The sequence below is a fragment of the Myodes glareolus genome, chromosome 12 (assembly GCF_982192425.1).
Source record: "Myodes glareolus chromosome 12, mMyoGla1.1, whole genome shotgun sequence".
Taxonomy (NCBI): domain Eukaryota; kingdom Metazoa; phylum Chordata; class Mammalia; order Rodentia; family Cricetidae; genus Myodes; species Myodes glareolus.
This window is the reverse complement of record NC_142037.1, coordinates 23,078,421-23,093,722: the sequence shown is the minus strand read 5'-3', so window position 1 is coordinate 23,093,722 and position 15,302 is coordinate 23,078,421. Positions and strand designations below refer to the sequence as shown.

The 15,302-nt window shown below is 43.7% G+C and overlaps 1 protein-coding gene across 5 annotated transcripts in view; it reads left to right on the top strand.

Annotated features, from left to right (window-relative positions):
* LOC146890364 (ral guanine nucleotide dissociation stimulator-like) overlaps positions 1 to 7,968 on the top strand; it is a 36,009-nt gene extending 28,041 nt beyond the window's left edge. For 4 of the 5 annotated variants that reach the window (XM_087912140.1, XM_087912141.1, XM_087912139.1 and 1 more), the window contains 4 exons: positions 3,544 to 3,708; positions 6,285 to 6,391; positions 7,123 to 7,216; positions 7,377 to 7,968. The gene's annotated coding sequence lies outside the window, so the exon portion shown is untranslated. The remainder of the gene's footprint in view (positions 1 to 3,543; positions 3,709 to 6,284; positions 6,392 to 7,122; positions 7,217 to 7,376) is intronic. The other variant, XM_087912138.1, reaches the window with a different exon arrangement.
* Positions 7,969 to 15,302: the final 7,334 nt, after the last annotated feature.

Here is a 15,302-nt window from a genome sequence, read left to right as displayed (position 1 = left end):
TCACCTCCTTCAACTCTCATTCCTGGGAATACCCATGCTAGCCTGTCACCTTCTAAGGAGTAGTTCTCAATATTTCTAATGCTGTGACCATTTGACACAGTTCTTCATGCATTGATCCTGACCGTAATACAATTTTCGCTGGTCTTTCATAACTGTAATTTTTCTAATGTGACAAATCGTAATGTCGGTATCTGTGTTTTCAGAAGGCCTTAGATGACCTCTGTAAAAAGGTCCTGTGATCCCCAAATGGGTTCACAGATTGAGAATCCCTGTTCTAAGGGGTAAGTGATAACAAATTAGACCATGGAAACAAAAATCAGAAAGTGAGTAACTTTTATCACAGTTGTAGAGGACTCATAGAATACAGAGAATAAATAATAAAGACTCCTGGAGCCATAACTGTTAACATGAGTGAACCTAACATACATACAATGTTTTAAACTGATTTATTTTATGTGCATAAATATTTTGCATGCATTCTCTCCATTCACCTTGTGTGTGTGTGCTGCCCACAGACACCCAAGACAACATTCAATCCCCTGGAATTAGTGTTCCAATGTGTGGGTGCTGTAATCAAGTCCAGGTCTCTGCAAGAGGAACAAGTGTCATAAACTACTGAGCCATCTTTCCTGTCCCCAGAATGAATATGTTTATACACAAATAGTTAAGAGTATATCATAAGTGGAAATGAGTGTCAGTCTCAGGATGTTTGCTAACTTCCAGCCCTAGGCCTCATCAGTCTGCCAGTTTGACACATTGAAATCCGGAGAACACAGAGGCAGGACAAACAGCAATAGGAGGCTGGGCATGTTGGTGCACACCTTTAATACCTGCACTCATGAAGCAGAGTCTGACTGTTTTCTGTCAGTTCAGGGACACCCTGGTCTCTCTTTATTTGAAGGATGGGGAAGGCAAGGAATATGTGCACCAAGCAGAAGTGTGGAGGTCATAGGATAATATATATAGGAGTCAGTTTTCTCATTTCAGGCTCAGGTATCAAATTCAAGTTGTCAGTCATGCTGGCAAGTGCCTTCACCCATTTAGCCATCACACTGGCTCTCTGATTTACACTTTGACTGAAATTTTTTTTTACCATTCACACACACCACCAGAACAACAACAACAAGAACAACAAGAAGAGAAAGAGAGTGACAGAGAGAGAAGGGGTATCATGTGTTTGAATACTTTGTTACTATTTAGGAGATTGTTTAACCTTTGGGATATGGTCTGGGTAGCAGAACGTTTTCTGTGGTGGGTCTTAATGGTTCTCACTACTTCTGGAACCAGTTCTGAGTTGTCTGCTTCCCTGTCTACCAGCATGTGAGAAGCAATAGACCATTGCCACAGACAAAGCCTCCCTGTTTGTTTCCCTACTTCAACCGCTGCAGGGAAAGTCAGTCAGTTAGAGCAGGGAAGGCAAACAGTAGTTCCCTGTAGCCATGAGCCTTCCTTCCTTCCTTAAATAATCTCTGTCAGATATCTTGTCACAGTAATTATAAAAGTAATAGCCTTCTTTATTTTTTTATTCATTTTACTTTTTTTCTTTTATTTTTAAGACAATCTTTTTCATTTTACATACCAATCCCAATTCCCTCTCCCTCCCTTCCTCCTGCTCACCCAAACTCCCCACCACCCCACTTCCCACCACCTCACTCCCCATTCATTCCTCATAGAGAATGAGGTGTCTCCCACAGGGAGTCAACAAAGTGTGTCATATCCCTTGAGGCAGGACCAAGGCCATCCTCCCTGTATCTAGGCTGAGCAACGTATCCCTCCATAGGGAATGGGTTCCAAAAAGCCAGTTCACACACTAAGGGTAAATAAATCCTGGTCCAAATCCTGGTCCCACTGCCAGTGAACCCACAAAACTGACCAAACCATAGGACTGTCACCCACGTTCAGAGGGCCTTGTTTGTTCTGATGCCGGTTTCCTAGCTGTCAATCAAGAGCCAGTGAGCTCCCACAACCTTGGGTCAGCTGTTTCTGTATTGTTTTTTTTTTCTATAATCGATTTCATACTTGATCACGAAGCAAATCTCAACAGATTAAAAATAGTCTCTTCCATTGACTCCTAAGGTTTCTGACTTCCCAGTTATGAATGATACCCTGGTCTCCAGTTCAGCCTGAGAGCTATTAGAGACAGTTGTGGGAGAGACTGGGAAGAGACTGCGATTTTTTGTTTTGTTTTGTTGAGACAGGGTTTCTCTGTGTATCTTGGGCTGTCCTGGAACTCATTCTGTAAATCAGGCTGGCCTCAAACTCACAGAGATCTGCCCGCTTTTGTCTCCAGGCTTCTGAAAGCACATGGCTGAGGTCTACGAAGTCAAGGGGCGTTCTCTGTAGCTCTGAATAAGCCTTAGAAAGCTTTCCCTGGGTCACCTTGTACAGGGAGACAGAGGTAACCAGGTGACTTCTGAATGACAGGCATCTCCCTATAGAAGGAAGGGAGAACTGACACAAAGGGAGAGACTCAATCTGATATTTCAGATTCTACTTGGGCAAAGTCTCATCTGTCAGTTACTTCCTGAACATCCTTCAGTGTGTCAGATTTGACTGAGATGAGGTTCTGTCCTTTGACTTCTAGAATTGGGTATTACTGAGACACCTAATCCTGTCTAACATGGTTGTCAGTGTGAATAACATGTGAATGGACATAGTTCATCCACATCACTCATTTGTTCTGGGGTCCACCTAGTACACTTCTGAAGCCAGAGTCAAGACTTCTGGTGAGCTTTTAATCCAGGCTGAACATGGTGCTACTTCTTCATTTTCAGGAGGCCAGTAAATTCAAAAGTGTGAAGTGGGCTCAGTAAGTCCTGGGGAGGAAATTAGAAGGTTCCTGGAGGAGGTGAAGGGCTTGGCATCTGGGAACTTCTTGGACGCACTGGGCTTCACCTACTTCTCTGGGTTCCCCAAAAGAATGCCTAGAGTCAACAGTTACTGATAGTTAGTTTGGGAGGGCCATGAATTGCCAATTGTGCAGCTATTTTTTTTCCTGAGAGAGTCTTAATCTCATTCTGGGTGGAAAGGGAGGCCAGCGGGAGCCAAGGAGGGACTAATTAGGTGTTCCTCTCAGGTAAGGGTGTTGCTGCACTTCATCCTAGTGGATTCCTTCAGTTTCCATGGAAATCTGGTATAAATAAGAAGAGAGGGGAACTCCCCTGGTCATGCACCAATGTCTCAGACATTCAGATGTTTTGGTCCTGGCACATGTGATCAGGACTTAGTGCTGTTAAGCACTAGGGACAACAGGAGTTACTTGTATCATGTCAGATATGAGGTGACACTGTCCTCCAAATCCGTACGACTGGGTTAACTTGTACCTTTCAGGGACAGGGACTGCATTAGGGAGCAAGGCACATGCCTAGCCCTGGTGTATGAAGACAGAGACAAAGCTCATTGAGGATAGCTTCCCTGTTCTTTGGGGACCTCACTTTGTTCCTAGAATTTCCTATTCCTTGGGTTTCTTTTTGGGACTCAGCTTGGACTCCTGTCCCTATTCCATTCAATTACACAAGCACACTTATCTTTATCTACCTGCAGAGACTGCTGGGGAGGCACCATCCCAACTCTCCACCTTCACTGAGCAGGAGCAGGAGGTGAAAGAGGTGGAGGATCTCACCATTCAGATATGGTGAGTATGAAATATGAGCAAATTGAGCTGTGTGGATTCATGACCAATTATTACTACAAGAATTTGAACAACAGGTAGCCGTTTATGCCCAGTTCTCTGTTGACCATCTTGATCCCACAGTGTCAAGCCAAGATTTCCTGAGGAATAGGAGGCTGAACCTCAGAGGGTCCTGTGCCTAAACTAATTTTCCTGAATGCTTCAGAGAGTCAGAATTTGCAACCTGGGTAGCTATGAGATGAGGACACGGGTTATTCTGCTTCCTCCAAATGAAAAACAGAGCCTGTGACCTGAGTCACACTCCAGGGATAGGGACAGCAGTGTGTCAACTTTCAACATGGCTTAAAAGGGGCCTTGGCAGGTTTTGGTTTGTGAGACATGCTAGGTCCCGTGAGTTTGTGGTGAGTCTTTGTGCTTGACCAGCAGATGACTGTGTGCTGAAAGTGCTGGACAGCAGCTGAGGGGCCTGGTCCCGTCCATCTATATCAGTGTGTTGCTGGAAGGCCCAGAGTTCATCACTGCTCCTCTCTGGTCTTGTTCTTTATAATTTGAGTCCGTGCCACCTCCCTGCACTTCATGGGCAACCTGATTGTAGGTGTGGGTGGGTTGGGGGTAGAGGAATATGTGGGGAGTGTGTCCTTCTGGGAGCCTGAGGTCTTTGGCAGAGACTGAGGTTTTGCCATCCTCACAGTTTCTAGGGGATGCCAGTGCTGAAGCCAGGGAGCCACACTTTGAACAGCACAGCTCTTGGCCACTGTGCTCTACTTGGTGCAGCATTGGAACCCCCTGTGGAGTTTATAAAGCCATCCTGAAATTGGGTCTCCTCCCTGGGAATACTGATCCTGTGCTCTGGCATTCTGTGTAGCAATAAGAACCTAGGAAGGAGAATCCATGTTCTGAACTCAGGAGAAATGCCATTATAGGTTCTGGCAGGCCCAGATATGTGGCACAGATTCATGGAAAATTCTTAGAGAGCTAATCTAAAGCTCCAAGCCTGCTGAGGGTGCTCATGTAGCCTTGGATAATTCCCTTTGGACACCTTCCCTCTTCTGGCCTGGGGACAGGATAGTAAGTTAAATAAGATTGCGTTGCAAAAGACCTGCGAGGAGGTGAAGAGGCTCTTGAAGGAGGTCCGTGAGACGGTCTGTGACCCCTGTGCTGAGCAGCAGCGGGTAGGCTGAGGCAGCGGAGTCACACTGTCCACTAGTCCAACCATAAACAGCCAGCCAGCCAGCCATGTAGCCATCCACCCACCCATCCAGACGACCACCTACTACCACCCAATTGTTGATTTCTGTGATCATTCACAAGTCTCTCTGGAGAGTTATTCTCTTGCAAGACACTGGAGATTGGAAGGCAAACCTCCTGCTTTGCTGGATGCTGGAGTCCACTGAGGGAGATGGATCAGTTACATATCACACACCTACATGTCATTATGGTCAGAGGGAGTTACTTGGAATAGAACAGAGCTTTCATTGATGAGTTCAGCAGCTGGTGGCTCATTTCCTTTGCAGGGGTCACATGAGATCACAGGTAGAATACAGCTTGCAAGGACTAGAGCCCAGGGCCAATGTAAGTGGGTGGTTCTCATTGTCATATTTGGGGGGGGCATGAATGTGATATTCTCTTTTCTTCTGTATCCCAATGTCTTCTCTTCCCTTTGCTCAACTCTTGGTTCACACAGACAGAAGCCTGAGTAGCAGCTTGTCAACCCTGTTTTCTGTGGGGGGTGTGGAACAGTTCCCCTGTGCTGGAGCTTCCAGTCTGGAGCTGACTGGATGCTCATAGATGCAGGAGGACGTTTAGAGGCTGAGGACTGGGGTGACAGAGGGGAGGCTGCAAGAGAACATTTTCTCTAATCACCTCAGCACAGTTTAAGCAAGCTGTGTGTGCCCCTAGGAATTTTTAGTTCCCGAGGGATGGACAGCAGTGCTGTGGGTCTCAGTAGAGAAGCCTGGTGTGCATGGTCTGAATTCAACTGTTCATTCAGTGTAATATCTTCATTTTTTCCTGTTTACTCATGTTTTATGTGGCTCTTGTGTGATGTATACATGCATGTGTAGATGTGTACAATGGTGGGTGTTGTACATATAATAACATATACATATATATGTACATATAACAGATCATGACCTCTGTTGTTGTCCTCTGCTGTTCTTTCCCTTATTCCCTTGAGCCCAGACCTCTCAGGGAACATGAAAATTTCTGTTTTACTTACTTAATCTGGCTGGCCAGTACTCTTGGGATCTCTTCTACTCTCCAAGGTGGATCTTCTGTCTTGTTTTGTTTCCTCTAATTGTTACAACATTCCTATACTCCACAGCCTGGGAAACTTCCTAAGCACAGTTGGCTAAGGAGCCAGGACTCCAGAGCTCCACCTGTCTGTGAATTAGATTGACAGGATGGGCATTTCAATGACTGAGTTGCCTATCTCTCATGCCCATGTGTTTCTCTCATTCAGCAAAGGTTAACCTTCTTCTCAACAGTATCCCTGGTGATTTTCTTTATATTATCACTAACTGGTAAATCAAACACATTACTGTATTACAGTGTGCTTCTATGTGTACATACATGTATTTCTTTGTGTTCATGAATTCATGTACATACATGAGTGAGCAGCCCTCCTATGAGAATTCAATCTCCTAATGAACAGGAGCAAAAAAGCCTGGATGAAGGACTGAAGAACCTGCTGAAGCAGAAGGAGCTGGTGACCCAGCAAAGGGAAAAGCTGCAGCATCAAATCAGTGTCCCCGAGATGAGGTAGGAGCCCAGCTGGGAGGAGCAGTTAGAACCATGTAGGTCTCCTGTACCTAGATCTCTGTCCTTTTTGGGATTCTCACTTTCTGGATGTCTCTCAGCCACAGTCAAGGAAAGAACACCTTAGGGTATTGTGCTGGTCCAGTCAACAAGAACTTCACCAGGAAACACTGTTTTTTAGTTTTTCTGGGCACTGTTTACGCCTTATTCCCTTCCGAGCTCTCTGGTATCTTCTCAGTATCTGTTTGTTTCTCCCCATAATTCTCCCTTTGGTAGTTCTAAACCTAGCAGGAGGAGGGTTAGTGGTGGAGGATAGGGTGTGCTCCTGCCACTTTACTTTCCTTCCAGAACTTAACCTTTAGAGGGTCTACACTGAGTTTACCCGGTTGCTCAACTCACCTGGTATCTAACCAAGGCCATGCATATCTGTCTTGAACCGTTATGCTGACATTTCTACACTGTTATTTTTTTCCAAAATCTATACCACTGGAGAAATGTGTTGTATGTTCTTGCTCAGCGCAGTGTAGTTCTCAGTTCATCTTCTAGAAGATTCTAAAAACTGAGAAAAAATCCAGGCTCAGGTGCACTCTGACCCTTCTCCCTTGGGAAATGCAGGGAATGCCCTCAGCTGAAAAGTCATGTTGGATTGTTCAGCTGAATAGAACGGATTCAGATCACTAGATGACAGAGCAGGTCCTCACCAGGTTTTCCCCCTAACCGCCTTCCTCCTCTAGGTCAGAAAATCTCCAGTCTGAGTCGGAACAGGTCACAGTCCAGAATGAGAGCCTGCTGCAGACAGAGCTGCCACAGCAGGTCTAAGTCTTACAGGCAAGTGAGCCACCATTTCATCCCATCCCCAGCAAAGTTGGCATTGGGGGGACTGGGAGTTCTTGACCTTGGCTTCCAGTATGAATGGATCCTGATTGTTTTCTAGCTGGTGGCCCAGCCAGGCTGCTTATTGGTCTGATTTCTTTTTCTTCTCACATAGCAGATCTTGAGAAATCTGAGGAGGCCCAAGAAGTCTAAGATGCCTTGAACCTATGACATTCTACACCCACGGATCAAGGCCTCCTCCTCAAAAGACACCCCCTTATATCTGTGAACTTACCAATGAGGCAAATACCAGCTGACCTCCACGTGATCCATCTCCAAGTATATCCATCAAAAACTGCCCAAAAGGGCCACAAAGAATGCTCTTGAAACAGGTCTCAAACTTACTGATGGTGAGGCCTTGACTCACAAATCTTCAAGGAAACCTGGCTATTCTAGCTTTGAAAATGCTTTTTACAATTGGTGACAGCCTTCTTACCATGTTTCCAAACATGTCCAGTGACAATGTAGGTCTGTGTGGCTAAATCTGCAGAAAGAGAAGGCTGCTTGTTTAAATTTTTCTTTCGTTTTTGGTTGAATTTTGTTTGCTTTGCTTTTGTTGATTTTCTTTGTTATGGTTTGAGGTTCTGATATTTGTTTGTTCTTTGGATTTTTTGTGTTTTGGTATTTTTAAAGGATATTCACTATTTATATTGACTGCTTCATTTAAGTCCTTATTGAATAAAATGATTATTTTTATTAATACAAAAGTGATTTCCAACTCTTCTCTCTTCGAACCAATTTCTTTTTTCGGGTGTGGTGTCTCACTCCAGTGGCCCCAGAACCTCCTGCAAGACCATAACTCTTGAGTACCCAACTTGGGCTGCATAGTGAATTCACAGTCAGCCAGGGCTACACTGGGATGTGAATGTGGATGGTGTTGCCAACTTGGATATGCATTGCATGATGGAAAAAGTATTCATGCTGTATCCTTGTAGTCATATACTTAACCATCCCTAAAATATAACATTCTGTTTACACATTTCATGAAATAATCATGTATGCCAAATTAATGAGAAACACAATAGTATTTCTGTAAAGCCTCTCTGGAAATGAAAACATTTACTAAGGGAATATTAAAGAAATTCATGGCCCGCTTGCCACCAGGGACCATGATAATGTCCTTGCTTGGGCTGCTACCAAGGGCCGTATCCAGTCCATGGCCCTGACACAGATGTGGGGGTCTGTTTTGGTATCGGTGATTCCTCTTACCAGCGAGGTCCTTGCAATCACCTGAAGACTGGGCCACCACCTGTGGCCATGTTGGTGTTAAAGGGATGTGCTCACATTGGGGGCATGTGTGTCTTAGAGTGTTGTGCTGATATTCAGGCCCAGAGTGACATCTGGGCAGAAACTGATACTGAGGGCCTTGGCTGGTATAAACGGTGGCCGCTCTTTCATTCCTGGCTGTCCAGACCCGAACAATCACACAGAAACTATATTGATTGCAACATTGTTCAGCCAATAGCTCAGGCACATTTCTCTTAGCTCTTTTCTATTGATCTGTATATTGCCATGAGTCTGTGGCTTACCAATGTTCGGTCCACTTCGGCAGCTATATGGTTTCTCCTTGACTCTGCCTACTCTCTCTATATATCTCTGTTTGGATTTCCAACTTGGCTTTATTCTGCCCTGCCATAGGCCAAAGCAGATTCTTTATTAGTCAATGGTAATAAAACATATTCACAGCATACAGAGGGGAATCTCACATCCGTCTGGGTCCATGTCTCTGCTTCAGTCAGAGTCTGCGTTAATGTCTCATGCTCCTGTTGTCATCAAATCAGGGCAGATTTCTGGAATAGGACCACATCCTGGGGACATGGTGCTCCTGGGTCCATACCAATCTGATTGACCTGCACTGTCAACTAGGACCCTGGTGACATCCAGGCCTAGACTGCTGCCAAAAGCTATGTCTGGATCCAGTGTGCTGCCACAACCTTGGCCGTGTTGATATCAATGTCTCCTGTTACCACTGAAGCAGGAGAGGTTAACAAAGAGTTACTGGAAGCTGCCCCTCACCAACTGTGGCACTCGGGAGAGAGGGTCCTACACCTGAACTGAGCAGCACAGTAGAGTACTGTAGAGTGGTGGTGCAGGTGAGCTGGCCCCGAGGGGGTGAGAGCAGAAGAACTGAGTCCACCCTACTTCGTCCACCTTGTGTCGGCAAAGGTGAGGGAAAGATGTCTGCCTGACCTGAGCATCTGCACCTGTAGCTGTGGGAGAGTTGGCCTCTGGGCCATGGGAAAAGAGATCTCACCAATGGCAGAAATTGGGGTTGTAATTCCAGTACCTCCCCAGGACAAAACATTAGAGCTCTCCCCTTGTGGTCTGAGTGAAGATAAGTGAGATGTGAGGGCATGGGACAAGGAGAATAGACTTTTCTCCACTCTACCTGCTGCATTGGAAGAACTAGCTGGGGCAGTGCTGGAGAGCTGGCCTGGGTGGTGAGATGAGAAAAGGTGGTGAGCTAGCCAATCTGCTACCACCTAAGCACAGACCAGGGCTATGAGTTATCCCACCTTATCATCCTCTTCATCTAAGAACTGTTGGAGCATGTGAAGGACCCAGATCTGCAGATCTAAAGCTGAGAATATCAATGACACAAGACATGAACAGGATATTCAAGAAGGGTATAAATGAACGTCCATTATCTATAGTGTAGAGAAACCAGGGGCATAGAAGTCTTATCAGACCACATGTATGGACTAAATGGTATACTGTGTGATTACTGGGCCACACAACAGCTTCCTTGACAAGAATTTTGTTTGCTTTTAATTTTGTGTAATGGATATTCTACTGAAAACAATCTAAAGATTTAATAATGTCAATATTAAAATCCCAGTACTTTATATAATTTACAAGGATATAAAAGCATTAAAAATATATGAAATTGCAAAATATTCAGAATAGTCAAAGCTAAGTAGAAATAGTAAGGTAGGAGATATCACAATTTCTAATATCTATTTATAGGACAGCATCATGGGAGCAAAACAACATTTTACATTTATGAAAGAGACACACAGACCAATGGAATTACTCTTGCGGACGCATAAAGCAATATAACTACAGCAATGCAATGGTGAAAGACACCTTCAGTTGTTGTGATCCAGCTGCCCTCACTTTCCCTGACCAGCAGCGGAACTTCCTTGTGGTTTGTAATTGACAAGGATGTTTGTGTTCTATCTGGCCGGTGGGGCTCCACAGAAGGGGTAGAGGTGTAAAAGGTTGCTGGGCAAAGTAAAGGTCGCTGTTCTTCCACCGGAAAAGAAGCCTCTGTGTCTCAATCCCCACCCCCTCCCGCCCCCGCCAGTCTCGGCTATCCAGGCTGCACTGGCTGCAGCATTCAGTAAATGGTGCTGGGAAAAATAAGTAGTAGAATAAGTTATGTCTTTGCTACCCTAAAGAATATTAGTTAAAATTGATCAATTAGCTCAATGAAAGACCTTAAGAACTAATACTGTTGGAGTAGGAAAGGGAATCCAGATTACCAGGACTTCTTATTGTGATTGCATCATATCTACACACTGCTTTTGGTAGAATAGCCATTTTTACAACATTAATTCATGTGACCCATGAATAAAATGTAAAGACTTTTTCACATACATAGAAAGAAAAGCAACCCACTTAAATGATCTCTTTTATAAGTCATCTTGGTTATGATGTCTCTTTACAGCAATAGAAAAATAACTGAGGCCAGAAGTTAGGTTGAGCCATTTGTAACATGGACCAAAGAAAGGAAGAAACTAAATATCTTCTGGACTGAGAGTGAAACAGATGTTTAAAGACTGGAGTCTACATTTGTCACGTGGACATAAATTTTCAGAGACATAACAGAAGATTGCTGGGGAATATCAATCACTAAATTTTGTAAGATATCTTGGTAGAGATAAATCCTGTCCGAATTTTCCTGGAGATGCTTTCTGTGAGAGGTCCTCCACTTAGGGAGAGAGCAGCATTGTTATTCTGTTCAAAGCCTGGATTGTCTCTGGCAATGACTTCCATCCTATCCTGTCAGAGTATCCACAAATTCCAAGTTTTCTAGGACTTGGATCTGAAATTTGTTGCTGTATTTTAGGAGGCTGAGTAAACCCCACTTAGGGAAGGCACACAGCTCTCCCTCACAGGTCCACTCCCGTCAGCCCTCCTGCACCCTTGGATTGTGTGCAGCTTCCCCTGCAGTCTCCCTCCCTGTGTCACTCAGAGCACAGAAGTACAGGGCAGAGTCCCACAGCTGCACTGAGGACCTCTGCCTGGGGAAGGCGCTGTTGCTCTTCTGGAGAGTGGTGTGGAAAACTTGGTGCTCTGTCCTCTTGTTATCTGTGGAGCTCCTCAGCAGTAGCTGAGGGGCTTTGACATATTGCACATACCAGAAAAGGAAAAGGGCTGAATCAGTACTCTGATAGGTACAGTTCAGCTTCACAGACAGCCCCTCTGTGACAGTAACCAGGCCTTCTTGCTGGAACTCTGTCTGCCCAGATCCTTGCAAGTCTTATCTGTGCTCTCAACCTCTGTGAGTTCATGTGTGCAGCTGCCCTGGTGTGTCCAGAAAACACTATCTCCTTGTAGTCATCCCCATATATGTCTCTGACATTCTTTTCACCCCTCCTTCCTCAGTGGCCTCTGTCCTTGGGAGGAAAGTGTGTAATGTAGATGTCCCATCTGTGGGTGAATGTGTTACAATCTGTTTTTCTCTGCAGCACAGTGTATTCTGGTTCTCTGTGACAACCACCATGTGCTGAAACCACAGAAAGGGGATGACAAAATTGTATTTCAATTTCTAAAACCAGAATATGATGGAGGAGGGTTATCTGTCTATTGTGTTATTTTCATTGGTCAATAAAGAGACTGCCTTGGCCCCTTGATAGGACAGATAATTAGGTAGGCGGAGAAAACAGAACAGAATGCTGGGAAGAGGGCTATGAGGCAGACGCCATGGAGCCAGCCACCAGGTCAGACATGCTGAATCTTTCCCGGTAAGCCACCACCTTGTGGTGCTATACAGATTATTAGAAATGGGTTAATCAAGATGTGAGAGTTAGCCAGTAACTAACTCTCTAGAGATAATGGGCCAGGCAGTATTTAAATGAATACAACTTATGTGTTATTATTTCTGGGGCTAAGCTAGCCGTGTGGGAGCTGGGCAGGATGAAAAGCAGGCCTGCCCGCAGCCCCTCACTACAAGAATAAATCATCCTAAATTGTATTGAGTGACTTGAAGCTTACTTTATTATTTTGCGTTTTTAATGTCTACACTATAGTTGGCACTAACCAACCAACAACTGACATATGTTGTACCGGAACATGTGATTCAGGATGTTAATGGGGCTCCAGGCCCTGTGACAGGTTTGAGGAGAGGCTGTAGGTGCCTGGGGAGCAGTGTGCCCTTGCAACATAGAAGTAGAAAATTCTCCAGGCTTGGTGTCTGTGATGTGCATGGCGAAGTGGTTGGCTTTTGTATCCAATAAAATTATCAGTCTTTCATCCTGCTTTATTTCCATATTTGAAAGACCCCAAAAGAATAGATGGAAAGAAGTAAACTGAGGGCTTAAATCACTGAAGTAGAAACAACAAAAATAATTACAAAAAAAATCAACAATAAACAGAGATGTTTCTTGAAACCTGAAGAAAATAAGATTGAAGAATTACAAAGCCTTTTCAAAATCATCGAAGACAAAGACAGAAAATTTGGGATAACTCTAACCAAGAAAGTGAAAGACTTGTATAATAAAAGCTAGCAATTAAGGGCAAAATTAAAGAGGAAATCAGAAGATGCAATAATCTCCCATGCTCATTGATCAGTAGGATTAATGTTGCAAAATGGCTACTCTACCAATAGCAATTATTAATAAAAAGAACAAATCAATAATGTATATATTCTGATTTTTTTTGTGTGTTTTCATACAAAGTTGGAGATTTTTATTTCAATTTCGTATTAGAATTTTGATGGCGATTGTGTTGAATATATAGTATACACTGGAGAAAAGACAGCATCTTCAACAAATGGTGCCAGTACAAGTGGATGACTGCATAGATCAAGGACATAAATACAAGATCTGATATCCTAAATCTGACAGAAGAGAAAGTGGAGAAATAGTCTTGAACTCATTGGCACAGAGGAAGACTTTCTGAACAGAACACTGATAGCAGAGGCGTTAAGATCAATGATTAATAAATGGAACCTCATGAAGCTGAGAAACTTCTATATGGTAAAGGACATTATCATTTGGGCAAAGCAGCAGCCTATAGAGTGGGGGAAATCTATCAACTAGTCATCTGATGGATGATTAATATCTAAAATATATACATTAAAATCTGAACATCAAGAAAACAAAAAACTCAATTCAATCTTGGGATAGAGAACTAAGCACAGAACCCTCAAGAAAACGAAACAAAAATGGCTGAGAAGCCTTTAAAGACATGTTCAACATCTTTAGCCACCAGGGAAATGCAAATTAAAAGTACTTTGAGATTTCATCTTATACCAGCCAGAATGGCCAATATCAATAAAATAAAGCAAGGGCTGTCAATGATGTAGAGAAGGGTGACACTTCTTTATTGCTGGTGGGAGTAAACCTTCTCTAGGCACTCTGGTTTCCAAGGAAGCTAGAAACCAATCTACTTCAAGACCTAGCTAAGCCATTCTTGTGTATATATCCCAAATATGAAAATACTTGCTGAGTTATGTTCACTGCTGCTCTATTCATCATAGCTAGAAACTGGTAACAGCCTAGATGTCCACCAACTGATGAATGGATAATGAAAAAGTGATACATTTAGACAATGGAATATTATTCAGCTATTAAAAATCATAAAATTCTCAGGTAAATGAATAGAGTTAGAAAGCATCATCTCAACCGAGGTAACATAGATCCTAAAAGATACTGTATGCCTTCTCTCATATGTAGATATTAGCTTTTAAGCTTTCTATATATGTGTTATTTTCCAAATTACCACAGAAGTTGGATACCCAGTAAGGGAGTGGGGGAAGGAGAGACTCCCCGAAGGAATAAATGATAGAATATGTTGTTGTGGAGAGACAAGGATACTAGAATTAAAATGGTGCTGCAGCCAGTGCAGCCTGGATAGCCAAGACTGGCTGGGGGTGCCGGAATTGAGACACAGAGGCTTCTTTTCAGGTGGAAGAACAGCAACCTTTACTTTGCCCAGCAACCTTTTATACCTCTACCCCTTCTGTGGAGTCCCACCAGCCAGAAAGAACACAAACATCCTTGTCAATTACAGACCACAAGGAAGTTCCCCTGCCGGTCAGGGGGAGTGAGGGCAGCTGGATCACAGCAAAATGGGAGGAGATGAGTGAAGAGGGTAAAGGAGGGCTGTGGGGAGGACAACTGATTCTAAAGGACGTCTGAGAAACCAATGTGGAAACCGACTACTGTAGAAGATTCCTAAAACACACATATGTTTAAAAGGGATCTAAATGGAGTTACCAAATAACAGTGGAGACAACTAGACATTTTATGCCACCAAGTAAAACCTCCAGTGCCAGGAATGGGTGATACCTTACTGACTTTTGGCCAAAGAGGCCCCATGGAAACCCCCAAATATATTAGGTTATTTCCAATGCCAGTGATTACTTTCCATAAACTGATAGTAAGGCTCTATTGCTGAAAATAACATTCACTTCTATCATTAAATATGAAATAGCTGAGTTAGTGCCTAATTAGAAATTTTGCCTTTATTGAGTAGCCCTCATGGTAGTAGAAGCTATTCTGCTTGATACCAAAAGATCAAGGTAATCGGCAATATTACCAAACTACAAACCTGTGACTTACAACAGTAAGACATTCTAGTTTAATAGAGGCACAAATGTTACGGGAGCAACCAGCCACTTTGTGATTCCATGAGACAAAGCTCAGACCTACACTGACAAGGTGGCTTAGAACCCCAAACTGGTAGGTCGCAGTCTTTGGGATGCCTACTACTATTATTCTGATAAAGGAACATAGCAATAAAACATCTCTTGATGGCAGCTGGCTATACCCATAGATCAGCGCCTTGCCTAATCCACACCAGAGAAGCTTCT